This window comes from Rhea pennata, chromosome 17, assembly GCF_028389875.1.
Source record: "Rhea pennata isolate bPtePen1 chromosome 17, bPtePen1.pri, whole genome shotgun sequence".
NCBI classification, from domain to species: domain Eukaryota; kingdom Metazoa; phylum Chordata; class Aves; order Rheiformes; family Rheidae; genus Rhea; species Rhea pennata.
The window spans coordinates 15,397-30,471 of record NC_084679.1 but is presented as its reverse complement, the minus strand read 5'-3'; the positions used below and the strand labels follow the sequence as shown (position 1 = coordinate 30,471).

Sequence of the window (15,075 nt, the reverse complement as noted above, 5' to 3'; positions counted from 1 at the left end):
TTTGAGTGTTTGAGATTAGGTAGAATGGGTGAGTATAATGGTGTGACAGTTCTAGAGCTAAGTCGATGCCGCCTAGCAGAAGAGTACTTTTGTTGTCTCGTTTTTTTCCAGGTGCCATGGGTGTTCTCACAGCCACGATGGAGCGTAGAATCAGTGCGGTGCAGGTGAACAGAGCAATTTTAACTATTGCGGGGAGGGTGCCGTCGCAGAAGAGGCCGGAGCCGACCGGCACGGGGGCGACCGCTCGTGCTCCAGTTTGGCGAGCGACGAAGGCGAACGTGGCGACCAAAGGAAGATCGGAGAGGATGCGACCGTTATCGAGGATGACTCCTGAGGACAGACGGTGACTCGCAGTACTCCAAAAACGAAATTGAGGGGCCAAGAGTGCGTGTGGGGTGTATATGTGCACACTGACATTCAGTGTAGTGCGGAGGGTTCTTCTGGCGATTCCTGTGTGAGGCAAGTGCCGCAGAGGGTGTACGGGAGAAAGCGAGGGTGCACTAGGCAGGGCAGCTGCAGCTTGTGTCTGTGTTGTGTGTAGCTGTGATACCTTTTTTTTCTCAGGTCTTGATGTCACTCTTGTTCTTTGTGCTCAAGGAGCACGGCCCATACTGTGCAGCAGTAGAGCGAGCGATAGGCATCCATTGTCTTTTGCCTGGCGTGACTCATCAACATCCTGCCAAGGGATCCTGTCTCATTCTGTGTGGCCAGCTAAAAGGGGCGGTCCGTCGCTCCAGCTCTGCATCCCGGTCATTTGCGGCCAATCATTTCCGTGGTTGTCATCGAGGCCTTGTCAGCTCTCGTCTTCTGGGACCGCTCTTGTTTTGCATCTTACTGGCACCCTTTCAGGGGTCTCTTCCCTGTACAGCCACAGCTTGGGGTCTTCCGTGGCCGGCTGCTTTGGCATCAACTCTCCTGCCTTTGTCGGCACCTTTGCATCACGGACGCTGGTATTTGACTCTCTTGTGGACTTGTCCAGAGCTGCACAGCTGTGGCATCCTAGGACTTTCTGGCTAGCAAAGTTGTGTGTTTCTTTTTGTGTAGGACTCTGCTTTATATTTGTGTCTGTCCGTTTGGGACTGGAGCTGCCTTGCCTGTGGGTGTTAGGAATGGTAGGATGTAGAGTGTGGCAGGGATGGCTCAGAACATTGATCCGCCAGCCTGTGTGCTCCCCTTTATGCTGTTTTGCAGATGTGCTGCAGCAGCCCATGTGCCCAAGGGAGATGAAGGAAGTGAGAGGCATATCCACTCTTAGGTTCAGGTGCAGAGCAGCAATCCCAGTGGGCCGAAGGGAGACGGAGGAAGAAAGGGGCATGGTCTTAGAAGGTGATCTAGGGGTTTGTTGTTGGAAATGGGGTGGTGGTGTGCTACGGTTCCTGGATCAATTCTTGCTTTGTACTTGTAGATGAGGAGCGATGCGGAGGCCAGATTGCTCGCACCCAGGCAGAATACAGCAAGGTGAGCGTCGGTCCAAGAGATGAAGCGGAGGCTATATAGGATATATATAGAATAGAATATATGCTGACATTCATTGTAGTGTGGAGGGCTCCTCAGGATGAGTGCTGTGTGTGAGCTAGAGATGGTGGGGTGTGTGTGTGGCAGAAAGTGAGGGTGTGCTAGGCCGGGCAGCTCCAGGGTGTCGTCTGTGTTCGGGTGTCGTCTGTGTGTTGTGGGCTGTTGTCCTGTTGGCGCCGTCCGTGTCGCACACCGCCGTTCTCGTTTTACGGACAGGCCTTGGCACTGTGACCGTAGCATGGCAGTCAGCAGGGGTTATAGGAGCGGGTAAAGGTGTGGGCACAAATGCTTGATGCAGGTGGGCTGTGGTCTTGCACACATCACCTCAGTGCACGATTGCTCTGTGCTTGCAGGTTTTGCAGAAAGCTGCGGAGAGAAGTCGAGTGCTGGCAAGAGCCTGAGCAGGTGAGAGCATATCTTGTTTGTGTCAGAATGTTATTGTGTGGTGGGTGGTGTTGGGCTGCCCCTCGATGATGTCTCTTGCCCTGCTTTTTTGCAGGTACTGTGCAGGCCTTTCCGAGGCATGCCTGCGGATCGCAGGGAAGCAGCTTGGTGCCTGGCATCACGGGGCTGGCGAGCGCCATCTGGGTGAAGAGCAATTTTGTTTTTTGTTTCTTCCAGATGCTGCGGGTGGCCCATCCAGCCGCAGTGTTGGGGTTTGGAAGTGTTGTAGTGAAGGTGAGCAGAGCATCTGTGGTGCTTTGGGAAAGGGTGTTGTTGCGGATAAGGTAGGAGCTGACTGGCACAGAGGTGACTGCTTGTGCTGTGGTTTGGCAGGTGTTGGAGGCAAACGCGGTGATCGAAGGAAGACCGGAGAGGATGTGGCCGCTGTTGCGGGTGCCTCCTGAGGACAGATGATGACGCGCAGGCTCTGCACTCTAAAAGCTAAGCTGAAGGGCAAAGGGTGTTGGGGTGTGTTGGCTCAGTGCGTGTGTGTGCGTGTGCACGTGTGCTGACATTCATTGTAGTGTGGAGGGCTCCTCAGGATGAGTGCTGTGTGTGAGCTAGAGATGGTGGGGTGTGTGTGTGGCAGAAAGTGAGGGTGTGCTAGGCCGGGCAGCTCCAGGGTGTCGTCTGTGTTCGGGTGTCGTCTGTGTGTTGTGGCTGTGTTCTGTTTTGCTGAGGTCTTGACGTCGCTCTTGTTCTTTGTGCTCAGGGAGCACAGCCCACGCTGTGTAGGAGTAGCGTGGCAGGCATCCGTTGCCCTTTGCCGGGCACGAGTCATCGGCATCGCGCCAAGGGAATCTCGTTTCATTCCGTGCGGCCTATTAAAAGGGGCGGTCCGTCGCTCCGGCTTCGCGTCACGGCCGATTGTCTCGGAGGCCACGGTCGCGGCCTGGCCGTCCGCTCCTCTTCCGAGGCCGCTCTTGTTCCGCATCTTTGTGGTGCCCTTTCAGGGTTCTCTTCCCTGCATTGTCACGGGCTCGGGTCTTTCTTGCGAGCCTCTTCTTCCTCGGCGTTCCCGGCTTTGCCGGCTCCTTTCCATTGTGAGCGGTGGCCTTTCCCCCTCTTTTCTGGAATTGTCCAGAGCAGCTGAGCTGCACAACTGTAGTGTCATAGGTCTTACCGGCCGGCAACATTGTCTTCGCTGCCCTTTTTCTATGCTAGGGTGCGTGTTTGTGTCTGTATGTACGTCTGTGTCTTTGTTTGGAGCTGCCTTGCCTGTGGATGTAGTTATGGTAGTGGGTAGAATATAGTAATGCAGCTATCCTAGTTACTGGGGGGGGGGGGGTTAATAAGAGGTAGAGGTATTTATTTATTTACTTACTATTAGTTAGAATTTCCAGTTTGGGGGGCTTTGTGGTCATTCCAATGCAGCGTTACCTTTAAGAAGAACGGTAGCAGATAGTTACGTTAGCTCAGGGGATGGATGGCTGTAGTGAGTGTGAGTGGGCAGTTGTTTGGTAGTTGGATGGGTCTAATGTTGTATGCTTTTCTTTTTGCCTCTAGGTTGTAGTTAGCATTCTGAATTATATTTTTTTTTATTAAAAAAAAACACCAAACAGCTGGGGGACTTTTTTTTTGCTTCCCCTCCCCCCCTTTCTTTCTTCCCCTCCCCCCCATATTTCCCTAATCCCTTCCTCCCTCTCCCTCATTTTCCTCTTACATACAGCACCTAACACCTATATGCAGCACAATCAAGCATCCAAACCACCCAACACCACCAGCAGAAATCTCAGCACAGAGCATCCACCACAATCAAACAGCTCAGAGGAGGAGGCAACAGAGGACCACAGCCCACAGCATAAGGGAACAGCAAGGAACCACAGGCCAGAGCCAGCAGCATTAACAGACCCAGCAGTCAGACATCACAACAGTAGCCACAGGACCAGCAGATCACAGCCAGAGGACACAGCAGCACCACAGCTGGGGACTCACAGCCAGAAGACGTCAGGCCAGGACCAGCACCAGCAGCACCACAGGCACAAGGCACAGCTAACAGTTCCACACCTCCTCCTGCAGATCCAGCAGCTCAGGCCAGGCCCAGCCGTAGAGGCAAACCTACACCACAGTCAGGGGTCACACACCCAGGCAAGGCAGAGACATTGCAGCAACAGTTTCAGCCAAACAGTCCACCCTACAGGGTCACAGAGCTGGGGGTCACAGGGCTAGGGGCTACAATTACAGTTACAGCCTTAGCATTAGGGTCAGGTTTGCAGTCACAGTTAGAGCTTACGGTTACAGGCCAGGAATCCAGAGTTACAGCTCCAGGCCCAGGTCCACATCCAGATGAGGGTCCAGGTGACAGCCACAGTATAGGGATACAGTCACTACCATTCAGCGTCACAGGCTACAGGGTCAAGGTTCAGAGGTTAGGAGTAGAGAGGTCAGCCCCAGGTCAGCAGCTAAAGATGAGTGATTAGAGGTTAGAGGTCAGGGTCATACAGCCAGGGATACAGTCAGAAAGGCAGACACATCCAGGATTACAGGCTTAGGATCAGGGGGCTTAGGGGTCACAGTTAGGGGTTAGAGTCAGGGCCAGGGTTAGAAGGTTAGCAGTGAGGGTCAAGGGTCAGGGGCCAGGGGTCGAAGGTCATGGTTCAAGGGTCAAAGGTCATGGGTCAAAGCTCGGGGGTCAAGGTTCAAAGGTCAGGGGTCAGAGGTCGAAGGTCGGGGGTCAAAGGTCAGGGGTCGGGGTTCAAGGGTCAAAGGTCAGGGGGTCAAAGGTCAGGGGTCAAAGGTCAGGGGCCGGAGGTCGAAGGTCGGAGGTCGGGGGTCAAAGGTCGGGGGTCAAAGGTCAGGGGTCAAGGGTCAAAGGTCAGAGGGGTCAAGGGTCAAAGGTCAGGGGCCGGAGGTCGAAGGTTGGGGTCGAAGGTCAGGGGGTCAAAGGTCAGGGGTCGGGGTTCAAGGGTCGAAGGTCAGGGGTCGACGGTCAGGGGTCAAGGGTCAAAGGTCAGGGGTCAAAGGCCAGGGGTCGGGGCTCAAGGGTCGAAGGTCATGGTTCAAGGGTCAAAGGTCATGGGTCAAAGATCGGGGGTCAAGGTTCAAAGGTCAGGGGTAAGAGGTCGAAGGTCGGGGGTCAAAGGTCAGGGTCGGGGTTCAAGGGTCAAAGGTCAGGGGTCAAAGGTCAGGGGTCAAAGGTCAAGGGTCAAAGGTCGAAGGTCGGGGGTCAAAGGTCGGGGATCAAAGGTCAGGGGTCAACGGTCAAATGTCAGAGGGGTCAAGGGTCAAAGGTCAGGGGCCGGAGGTTGAAGGTTTGGGGTCGAAGGTCAGGGGGTCAAAGGTCAGGGGTCGGGGTTCAAGGGTCGAAGGTCAGAGGTCGAAGGTCCGGGGTCAAGGGTCAAAGGTCAGGGGTCGAAGGTCAGGGGTCGAAGGCCAGGGATCGGGGCTCAAGGGTCGAAGGTCATGGTTCAAGGGTCAAAGGTCATGGGTCAAAGGTCGGGGGTCAAGGTTCAAAGGTCAGGGGTCAAAGGTCAGGGGTCGAAGGTCAGGGGTCAGAGGTCGAAGGTCGGGGGTCAAAGGTCATGGGTCTGGGTTCAAGGGTCAAAGGTCAGGGGTCATGGGTCAGGGGTCAAAGGTCAGGGGTCAAAGGTCAGGGACTGGAGGTCAAAGGTCGAAGGTCAGGGGTCAAAGGTCAGGGACTGGAGGTCAAAGGTCGGATGTTGGGGGTCAAAGGTCGGGGGTCAAAGGTCAGGGGTCTAGGGTCAAAGGTCAGGGGTCGATGGTCAAGGGTCGAAGGTCAGGGGGTCAAAGGTCAGGGGTCGGGGTTCAAGGGTCGAAGGTCAGGGGTCGAAGGTCAGGGGTCAAGGGTCAAAGGTCAGGGGTCGAAGGTCAGGGGTCGAAGGCCAGGGGTTGGGGCTCAAGGGTCGAAGGTCAGGGGTCAAGGGTCAAAGGTCAGGGGTTGAAGGTCATGGACCAAAGGTCAAGGTGTCAGACTTCGGGGGTCAAAGGTCAGGGGTCAAGGGTCAGGGTTTAAGGTTCGAAGGTCAGGGGCCAGGGGTTGAAGGTCAGGGGTCGGGGTTCAAGGGTCAAAGGTCAGGGGCCAGAGGTCGAAGGTCGGGGTCAAAGGTCGGGGGTCAAAGGTCAGGGGGTCAAAGGTCAAAGGTCAGGGGTCGAAGGTCATGGACCGAAGGTTTGGGGTCAAAAGTCAAGGGTCAAAGGTCAGGGGGTCAAAGGTCAGTGGTCGGGGTTCAAGTGTTAAAGGTCAGGGGTCGAAGGTCAGGGGTCAGGGATCAAGGGCCAGGGGTCGAAGGTCAGGGGTCGAAGGTCAGGGGTCAGAGGTCAGGGGTCAAGGGTCAAAGGTCAGGGGCCGGAGATCGAAGGTCGGAGGTCGAAGGTCGGGGATCAAAGGTCAGGGGTCAAGGGTCAAAAGGTCAGGGGTCGAAGGTCGTGGACCGAAGGTTTGGGGTCAAAGGTCGAGGGTCGAAGGTCGGGGGTCAAGGGTCAGGGTTCAAGGGTCAAAGGTCGGGGGCCGGAGGTCGAAGGTCGGGGTCGAAGGTCAGGGGGTCAAAGGTCAGGGGTCGGGGTTCAAGGGTCGAAGGTCGGGGGTCGAAGGTCAGGGGTCAAGGGTCAAAGGTCAGGGGTTTGAATGTCATGGACCAGGGGTCAGGGGTCAAGGGTCAGGGGTCAAGGGTCAGGGGTCGGGGCCAGGGGTCGAAGGTCAGGGTCGAAGGTCCTGGGTCGGGGTTCAAGGGTCAAAGGTCAGGGGCCAGAGGTCGAAGGTCGGGGTCGAAGGTCGGGGTCAAAGGTCGGGGGTCAAAGGTCAGGGGTCGGGGTTCAAGGGTTGAAGGTCAGGGGTCGAAGGTCAGGGGTCAGGGATCAAGGGTCAGGGTGTTGGGGGTCGGGGGTCGAAGGTCACGGGGTCAAAGGTCAGGGGGCAAGGGTCGCAGGTCAAGGGTCGCAGGTCAGGGATCAGGGGTTGAAGGTCAGGGGGTCAAGGGTCGGGAGCCAGGGTTCAAGGGTCAAGGGTCAGGATCAAAGGTCGAGGGTCGGGGTCAAAGGTCAGGGTTCAAGGGTCGAAGGTCGGGGATCAAAGGTCAGGGGTCAAGGTTCAAGGGTCTGGGGTCAGGGGTCAAGGGTTAAAGGTCAGGGGTCAGGGTTCAAGGGTCAGGGTTCAGGGATCAGGGGTCAAGGGTCAGGGGTCAGGCGTTAAGGTCAGGGTTAGGGTTAGGGGGTTAGGGTTAGGGGGTTAGGGTTAGGGGTTAGGGTTAGGGTTAGGGTTAGAAACGCCGTTAGGGTTAGGGGTTAGGGTTTATGGTTAGGGTTAGGGTTAGAGGGTTAGGGTTAGAAATGCCGTTAGGGTTAATGTTAGGGTTAGGGGTTAGGGTTTATGGTTAGGGTTAGAGGGTTAGGGTTAGAAACGCCATTAGGGTTAGGGTTAGGGGTTAGCGTTAGGGGTTAGGAGTTAGGGATTAGGGTTAGAGAGTTAGGGTTAGGGTTTAGGGTTAGGGTTAGAGGGTTAGGGGTTAGGTTTAGGGGTTAGGGGTTAGGGTTAGAGGGTTAGGGTTAGGGTTAGAAACGCCGTTAGGGTTAGGGGTTAGGGTTAGGGGTTAGGGTTAGAGTCATTTAGGGTTAGGGTTAGGGTAAGGTTTGGGTTAGGGTCGTTTAGGGTTAGGGGTTGGGGTTAGGGTTAGATGGTTGGGGTTAGGGTTAGAGCCATTTAGGGTTAGGGTTAGAGCCATGTTATGGTTAGGGTTAGATTAGGGGATTAGAGGGTTAGGGTTAGAGGGTTAGGGTTAGGGTCGGGTCAGTGTTAGGACTGAGAGAACAAGAAAGGCAGCGCGCGCCATTGTTATGAATGTGGATAGAGGGTGCCCAAAGAAGGTGTTGGCAGCCAAGAGAGCTGAGCTGTAAAAGGGGACATCTTGAAGAGAAGTGGCTACAGGTAGCGAACCAGCTATTTGGTGATCACCTATGAGGCAAGCATCTGAGCTAAGAGGAATCTGGGAGGTGAATCGAAAAGGTGATAGGTCAAAAACAGAGACAGGCACATCAAGTGCTTTCCTTCTTCCATGTAGTTAAAGACGGAGGGAATTGTTGGTTAAGCGGGTGCGTGCGAAGGTTTGAGAAAGGGTACAGGACAGTAACGATAGTACTGAAGCAGGATAAAAACAAGGCTTCATGGAAGATGGTGTAGGTAAGCATTAGGTGATGTGCCTGCCTGTCTAATAACCTAGCCCTAATTGCTGTACGGAATGTTTCCAAACAGTTTACCCTGTAACGTATGATGTAAAGTGCTGTATTGAGACCTTTCCTTTAAGAAAGGAGGGGAGAGGAGAAGAAAAAAAAAAGTATAAAAAGGGGGAAGAACATGGGAAAGAGAAAAAAAGAACATGCGTAAATGCTTTCGTTGCCTTTCATTGAGAGTAAAATGCCAGCTTCTCTCTGTTACAGAGCTAGAACCAACGATAGTAAATGCTGACGGAGAGGAAAGCTGGACAAGCGGTCTTTTTGTGATTAATACCTAAGGGACGAAGTGAATGAAATGAGGAAGCAAAAATGCAGTAGACCCCTGATATCCCCAGCAACTGCTGCAGAAGGAGGTGTTCTGCCACGGGCAAGTAAGGTGACTGTTGGTAACGACTGTTTGTTATTTCGGCCTCCCAGAGGCAGTACTGAAGGCTAAGCAACCCTTTCCTGCCCTGTGGATAGCGTTAACTGCATCCACCTTAGTTTTGCTTTGGCTGTTTGTGTTTTGTCTTGTTATCCTACGTGTGCAGATAGAAAGGGAAGGATACAATACTTACACTTTCAGACGAATTGCCACGGCTGAAGTTGAAGAGACCAGAAAAACGTAAGCAAGCTGAGGTGCGAAAACCACGTGGAACCAGCCAAGAGCCGTCTCCATCTCCCGCAAACAAAAGCCCGTCCTTCCTGACTAGGAAGGCTCACTGTTAGTAGCGATCGAAATAATAGATCACAGACGTATAACGAAGGTCTGTCCGCCTTACAGCAAGTATGCTACGTACGTGTGTTTCTGTGCGTGTGACTTCACATGTTTGTGAAAGATCCTAGTTTAAAAGCTATGAGACTGCAAATTATTATCTTAGGGGAATGATACTGAAGTAGCCAAGGTTTCTGAAGAAGAGAGGGAGAAAGAGAGAGAGGGAGAAAGTGCACGAACTGTAAAATTAAGAGATGGTTTTCAGAGATGGTTTTACCTGCCGCCTCGGGGGCTGCAGCGGGAGCTGACCCTTCCCCAACGGACGGACGGACGGTCGGACAGACGGACGCTGGCGTGGCGATGACTCTTCAGGTGTCACGGGATAAGGGGAAGCGTGCCGGCACCGAGCTCCATGGCAGGCTCGCTCCCAGGTGGTGTTTCTGCCCAGTAAAACAATAAACAGCCGCTTTATTCTTTGCGGTCGTGTCTGTGGTTCCGGACGCCCCCCTGCCTGAAGATGACGCCCAGGGGAGAAGGTTACACGTTGTGCGCCCGGGGCCGGGAGCTGGTGGCCGAGCCCCTTGCACTTTGGAGTGCCTGCAGTTCCCAGGGGACGCGGTGCTGTTCCCGGGGCTGTGGGGAGTTGCCCTTGCGTGGCCTGGACCCTCGGGACTCTTGGGGGTGGTTCCCATCGTCGTGGGGGCAGCCGGGGCCCCCCCTCCAGGGCCGTGTGAGGGCACCGGCCTGTTCACTGGCCTGTCTGGGGCCGGGGCCCGCGTGCCTGGAGCTGGGAGAGCTGCGGGTGTCCGTGGGGCTGCGGAGAGCCTGCAGGCGCCGGTGCAGTCACAGAATCACAGAATGGGTAAGGTTGGAAGGGAATTCTGGGGATCGCCTAGTCCAACCTCCCTGCTCAAGCAGGGTCACCTAGAGCACGTTAGACAGGATCGCACCCAGGTGGGTTTTGAATAGGTCCGGAGAAGGAGACTCCGCCACTTCTCTGGGCAACCCGTTCCAGTGCTCCGTCACTCTCACGGGAAAGAAATCCTTCCTCGCATTCAGGCGCAACTTCCTGTGGTTCGGCTTGTGCCCATTGGCTCTAGTCCTTTCGCGTGGGAGAACTGGAAAGAGTTTAGCCCCATCCCCTTGCCACCCTGCCTTCAGATACTGATAGATTTTGATAAGATCCCCCCTCAGTCTTCCCCAGGCTAAGAGCCTCTTGTCGAGGCTAAGTCAGCCGCGCTGAGCCCTGCGATGTGCCTTACGCCCCCTTTGGTGTGCCCCGAGGCCCTTTGTCTGTGTTTTGGTTTGCCCCGGAGTCCTGCGTTTGCCCTCTGATGCCCTCAGGAGCCTTCAGTTCACATTTTGGCTCGCCCCCACGGCCGCCGTGCACCTCGGAGCCCTGCACTTGCTCTGCAGCGCGCGACAAAGTTCTCTGTTTTGTCGCAGAGCTTTCTGGGTGTGCCCCAGGGCCCTCCTTTTGCCTTTTGGTGCTCCCAGAATCACCGTTTGCTCTCTCTTTGCATTGTAATATACATACATACATACATAAAATGTTTGTGTGTGTGTATACACACACACACATCCCGTTTGTTGCACCTGCAGCTCTCAATTTGTTTCCTTGTGCCCTGAATGTCCCCTTTTGCTCCCTGTGCACTCCAGGGCTCTCCCTTGAGCTTTCAGGAAGCTGCTCTCAGAAGCCGGGGGGGCTCTGCTGCCCTGGCAGTCCCAGCTGTCCCTGATGGCCTGCAGCTCTGGGCACTGTGGCTGGGACAAGACCCAGGTGGGGCCTGTTTGGCTGATTGCAAGGGCAGGAAGTGGGTACATGCTGTGAGCTGGGTCTGCATTTGGAAGTTCATGTCAGTGTTGGTCCAGGACAATGGAGCTGCTGCCACACACTGCCTGTTGGGACTAGAATGTTGGCTGCACTGCAGAGGAGGTGAGCAGGGCTGAGGGGGGGCTGGCCTACAGGTCATGCACGTGCCGCCGGTCTTAGCGGATGGGAGCGTCCTAGGCGATGCAGCAGAACTGAGGCGGACCGTGCTGGGGCAAAGTGTACTGGGGGTGGGGGGGCCCATGTATTGGCACAGTGGGAGGCAAGGACAGGGTGGGGAAGAGCTGTGCATCAGGGTCATAGAGGGTGGGGAGGAAGGTGGTGAGCTGGGGCTGGAGAGAGAAAGATGAATGGATTGCATCAGGGCTGTGGTGGGGTTTAGTGCACATCAGATTAGTGAGGGGGGGGCCAGGGTCAGACTGGGACTGTCCTGGAGGGGTAGAAGGGATCCCAGGGGAAGCACTGGGGAGGATCACATGGGCCTGGGCAGTGTGGGAGCTGACTCGGGGCTACTCGAGAGGGTGTTGGGGAGCCCCAGGCCCGTGCTGGAGATTGCAAGGCTGCAGTCTGAGCTGTGTGGTGGTTTCCGGCCCTCGAGAGTGAGGGGGGAGCAGAGAAGGGGCAGGCCAGAACAGAAGTGCCGTAGGTTCAGACACCACCGAGCGCTGCAGCCCCCCCCCCCCCCACCCCCAGCATGCCGGAAACAGGAGCGGTAGTCTTCCGGCACTGGGCTTCCGGGTGGACATGTTGTTTTGCGCGGCATGCCGGGAGCAGTAGGCTTCCAGCACCGGGCTTCCGGCAGGCTTTTTTTTTTTTTTTTTTCCTTTTTTGCGCGTGCGGTATGCCGGGAGCACTAGTCCACCTGAATCTGACTTCCGGTCGGCCATTTCAGTGTGCAGCGGATGCCGGGAGAGCTAAGCTTCCTGTCGGCCATATTGTTTTGCTCTGCATGCTGGTAGATGTAGTCCTCCGGCAGAGAGTTTCCGGGGAGCCATTTTAGCCTGCCGCGCATGCCAGGATCTGTAGTCTTCCGGCACCAGGTTTCCGGAAGGGTATTTTCATATGCTGCGTGTGGTAGGAGGTGTAGTCTTTCGGTACCGGGCTTTGGGAGGCCATTTTTGTCTGCAGCGCATGCTAGGAGTTGTAGTCTTCTTACTGGAACGCCGCTGTGGAAACCCTGCAAGACTGAAGGACAAGGGAGAGAGGCTATTGTAACACAGTAATGTGAAGGATGACCAGTTGCAGCTGAATAACATCAAGGAAACAACACTTTGAACAATGTGAAGAGTTGGCAAAACAAAAACAGTAGAATAACCCAGTAATCTATAAGTTCATTAATACTTATTAACATATTAAATTACACTCCCCTAAATCAATGAGATCAGAATGACATGATAATGACATAGTAATCATGTTACCACCTTCTGAGCTTCTTGTGCTAATTAATAGGAATGTTAAAGTGCAAGCATGGAGTTAATACATGATACGATAAAAACTGTAACTAATAGAAAAACATGTGTAAAGTACTCCCTGAAAAGTGTATATATAAATAAAGAACGAGGAAAGGAGAAGGTTTGCTAGCTTTGTGGATCTACCACTTAGCACCTATCTCTGCACAGAAATATAATAAACAAATATTTCAGCCCTGTGTGTCTATTGGTTCCTTGCATACCAGATAACATGATTAAGGGCTCCAGCCCGCTTTAGCAGCCCGCTTCTCTGCTTTGCCCTGCTCCTTTGGCCTTTTATTTTCCATTTGCTGAGCTCTGCTGGCCTTCCAGACCCCTTAGCACCCCTCTTGTGCACTTTGCATTACTCTCGCAGCCCTCCTTGTGCCTCACAGCTATCTTTTGTCCCTCCAGCAGCTTTAGCACCCCTCTACTCCCTTCAGAGTGCCTCTGCAGGCCTTTATTCTGCCCCAGAGCACCCCTTGGATCCTCTAGACCTCTGTGTGACACTCCTTTCTTCCGGTGCTGACCTCTCTTCTGGCCCTCTACACCCATTAGCACCCCTGCAGTCGCTTCAGAATCCCCCAAGAGATCTTCTTCCTGCCCTAGAGCTTTCTGGTTGCCAGTCCAGTCCCTTTAGCAGCCCACTGCTCTGCTTTGGCCTGCTCCTTTGGCCTTTTATTTTCCATCTCCTGAGCTCTGCTGGCCCTCTAGACCCCTTAGCTCTGCTCTCGTCCACCTGGACTATCTTTTCAGCCTTTGGCGTGCCCCAGAGCTGTCTTCTGGCCTCCCCGCTCCGGCAGTTTAGGAACTCTCTAGTCTCAGAAAGCCTCCAGCTATCTTCCTTCTTCTCCAGAGTCATCTTTGCATCTTGGAGTCCCCATAGAAATCCTGTAGCACACTCCAGAATACTCTTTTAGCTTTTCTTCTGCCCCAGAGGTTTGTCTTGGCACCCTGTAGACCCATTAGCCCCTGTCTTGTCCCTTTAGAATCCCCCAGGTGCCCTCCTCCTTGCCCTGCAGCCCTCAGTTGGTGCTCCAGCAGACTTTAGCAGCCTAGTGCCCCGGTTAAGCCTTCTATTTTCCATCTGCTGACCTCTGTTGGCCTTCTAGACCCCTTAGCATCCTTCTCGTGCTCTCTGGACTATTCTTGCAGCCTTCCTTGTACCCCACAGCTGTCTTTTCCTTCTCCAGCCTCTCTAGCACACCTTGACTCCCCTCAGAGCCTCTCTGAAGGCCTTTATTCCAACCCAGAGCACTCCTTTGGTCCTCCAGAACCCTGTGTGACGCTGCTCTGCTCCGGACCGCTCTTTTGGCCTCTGTGGTGCTCCAGAGTCTTCTCTTGGCCCTCTAGAGCCCCAAGGACCCCTCTCGTGCTCTCTGGACACCTCTTTTGGACAGAATGGGGCTCAAGAGCAGTCTTCTGCCTTTCTGGACCCTTTCAGGACCAGCTAGTCTTCTCAAAACCCCTTCAGATTCCCTCCTTGTTCCTGAAAGTCTCTGCTTTGGCCCTCTGGATGGCTTAGGATCTCTATAGTGCACTCTGGACTATTCTTTCAACCTTTCTTCTGCCCTAGAGCTCTCTTCTGGTCCTTTACACCCATTAGCACCTTGCAGTCCCCTCAGAATCCCCTTGGAGCCCTCTGGTTGCCAGCACAGCCCCTTTAGTAGCCCTCTCCTCCGGTTTAGCGACCTCTTTTGGCCTTTTATTTTACACCTGCAGACCTCTGTTGGCCCTCTAGACCCCTTAGCACCCTTCTAGTGTACTCTGGATTACCCTTTCAGCTTTCTGTGTGCCCCAGAGTTCTCCCCCGCCCCAACGCTTTGGAACCCTCTCTCCAGCTATCTTCCTTGTTCCCCAGAGTAATTCTTTTTGCCATGTAGATTGCTTAGCACTCCTAGTTTCCTCTGGATGTCTCAGCCTTCCTTGTGGTCTTGATGTGTCTTCTGGCCCTCTGGAATCCCATTAGAAAGCATGTAATTTTCTGATAGCCCGTCCAGGTTTCTTCTTTATTCCCTAGAGTCATTTGTTTGGCTTTGTAGGCCCCTTTTGAACCGTCGTAGTACACTTTAGACTAGTTGCTTCCCTTCATTGTTTGCCAGAGCTGTTGTCTGGCCCTCCCCCTCCCCGGATCCTGCAGTCCCCTCAAAATCCCTCTCGAGCGCTCCTGCCGCCCTAGAGCCCTCTTAGCACTCCAGCTCTTTGAGCAGCCTACCGCTCTGTTTCGGCCTCCTCTTTCGGCCTTTTGTTTCCCGCCCGCAGACCTGCGTTGACTGTGTAGGCTCCCCCTTAGCACCATGCTACTCCCCTGGAAACCCTTCAAAAACTCTTCCCTTTAAAGCCCCTTTTCGTGCCCCAGAGCTGTCTTCTGGCCCTCAAAGTTGCTTAAAACCCCTCCAATTGTTCAAATGGCCTCCTGAGGCCTTTGGCCCTATATATCTCATAAAACGTGTTCTGTGCCCTTAGAATACCTCTAGAAATCTCTCTCGTTAGCAAGTTCTTAATTTTTGGCCATCTAGTCCCCTTACGAGCTGTCTGGTCTGCTCTGAACACTTCCTGGGATGCTTACTGTGCTCCACAGATTCTCTCTGGCTCTCTAGCCACCTTAGGAACTGTCTAGTCTCCTCAGTAGCCCTCCAGCTATCTTCCTTGTGCCCCAGAGTCATTTTTTAGCCATGCAGATCTGTTAGGAGCTCTCTAGTGCACTGTGAAGTCTTTTGGCCTTCCATCCTCCCTAGAGCTGTCTTTTGGCAGTCTAGCTTCTTTAGGATTTCTGCAGTGTTCTCAAAACTGTTCCTGAGCTTTTTCTTATGCCCTAATCCTTTTTTTTTTTTTTCCTTCATTTAGCTGCCTGAGCCCCCTTTTCTCCTCTGAACCCTTTGAATGGCCTTGGTTGGACTTTTTGGGTTTTTTTTTTAGTTGTTCTCTAGTATCTATAAGAGATGTTTAATGTGCTC

General features: G+C 54.0%; 1 long non-coding RNA gene across 1 annotated transcript; it reads left to right on the top strand.

The window, feature by feature from the left end:
• The first annotated feature begins 7,724 nt into the window (after positions 1-7,724).
• On the top strand, positions 7,725-9,315 carry LOC134148291 (uncharacterized). Its single transcript, XR_009960187.1, has 3 exons — positions 7,725-7,840; positions 8,350-8,521; positions 8,676-9,315. It is a non-coding gene; the product is annotated as an uncharacterized LOC134148291 (long non-coding RNA).
• The last annotated feature ends 5,760 nt before the right edge of the window (positions 9,316-15,075 follow it).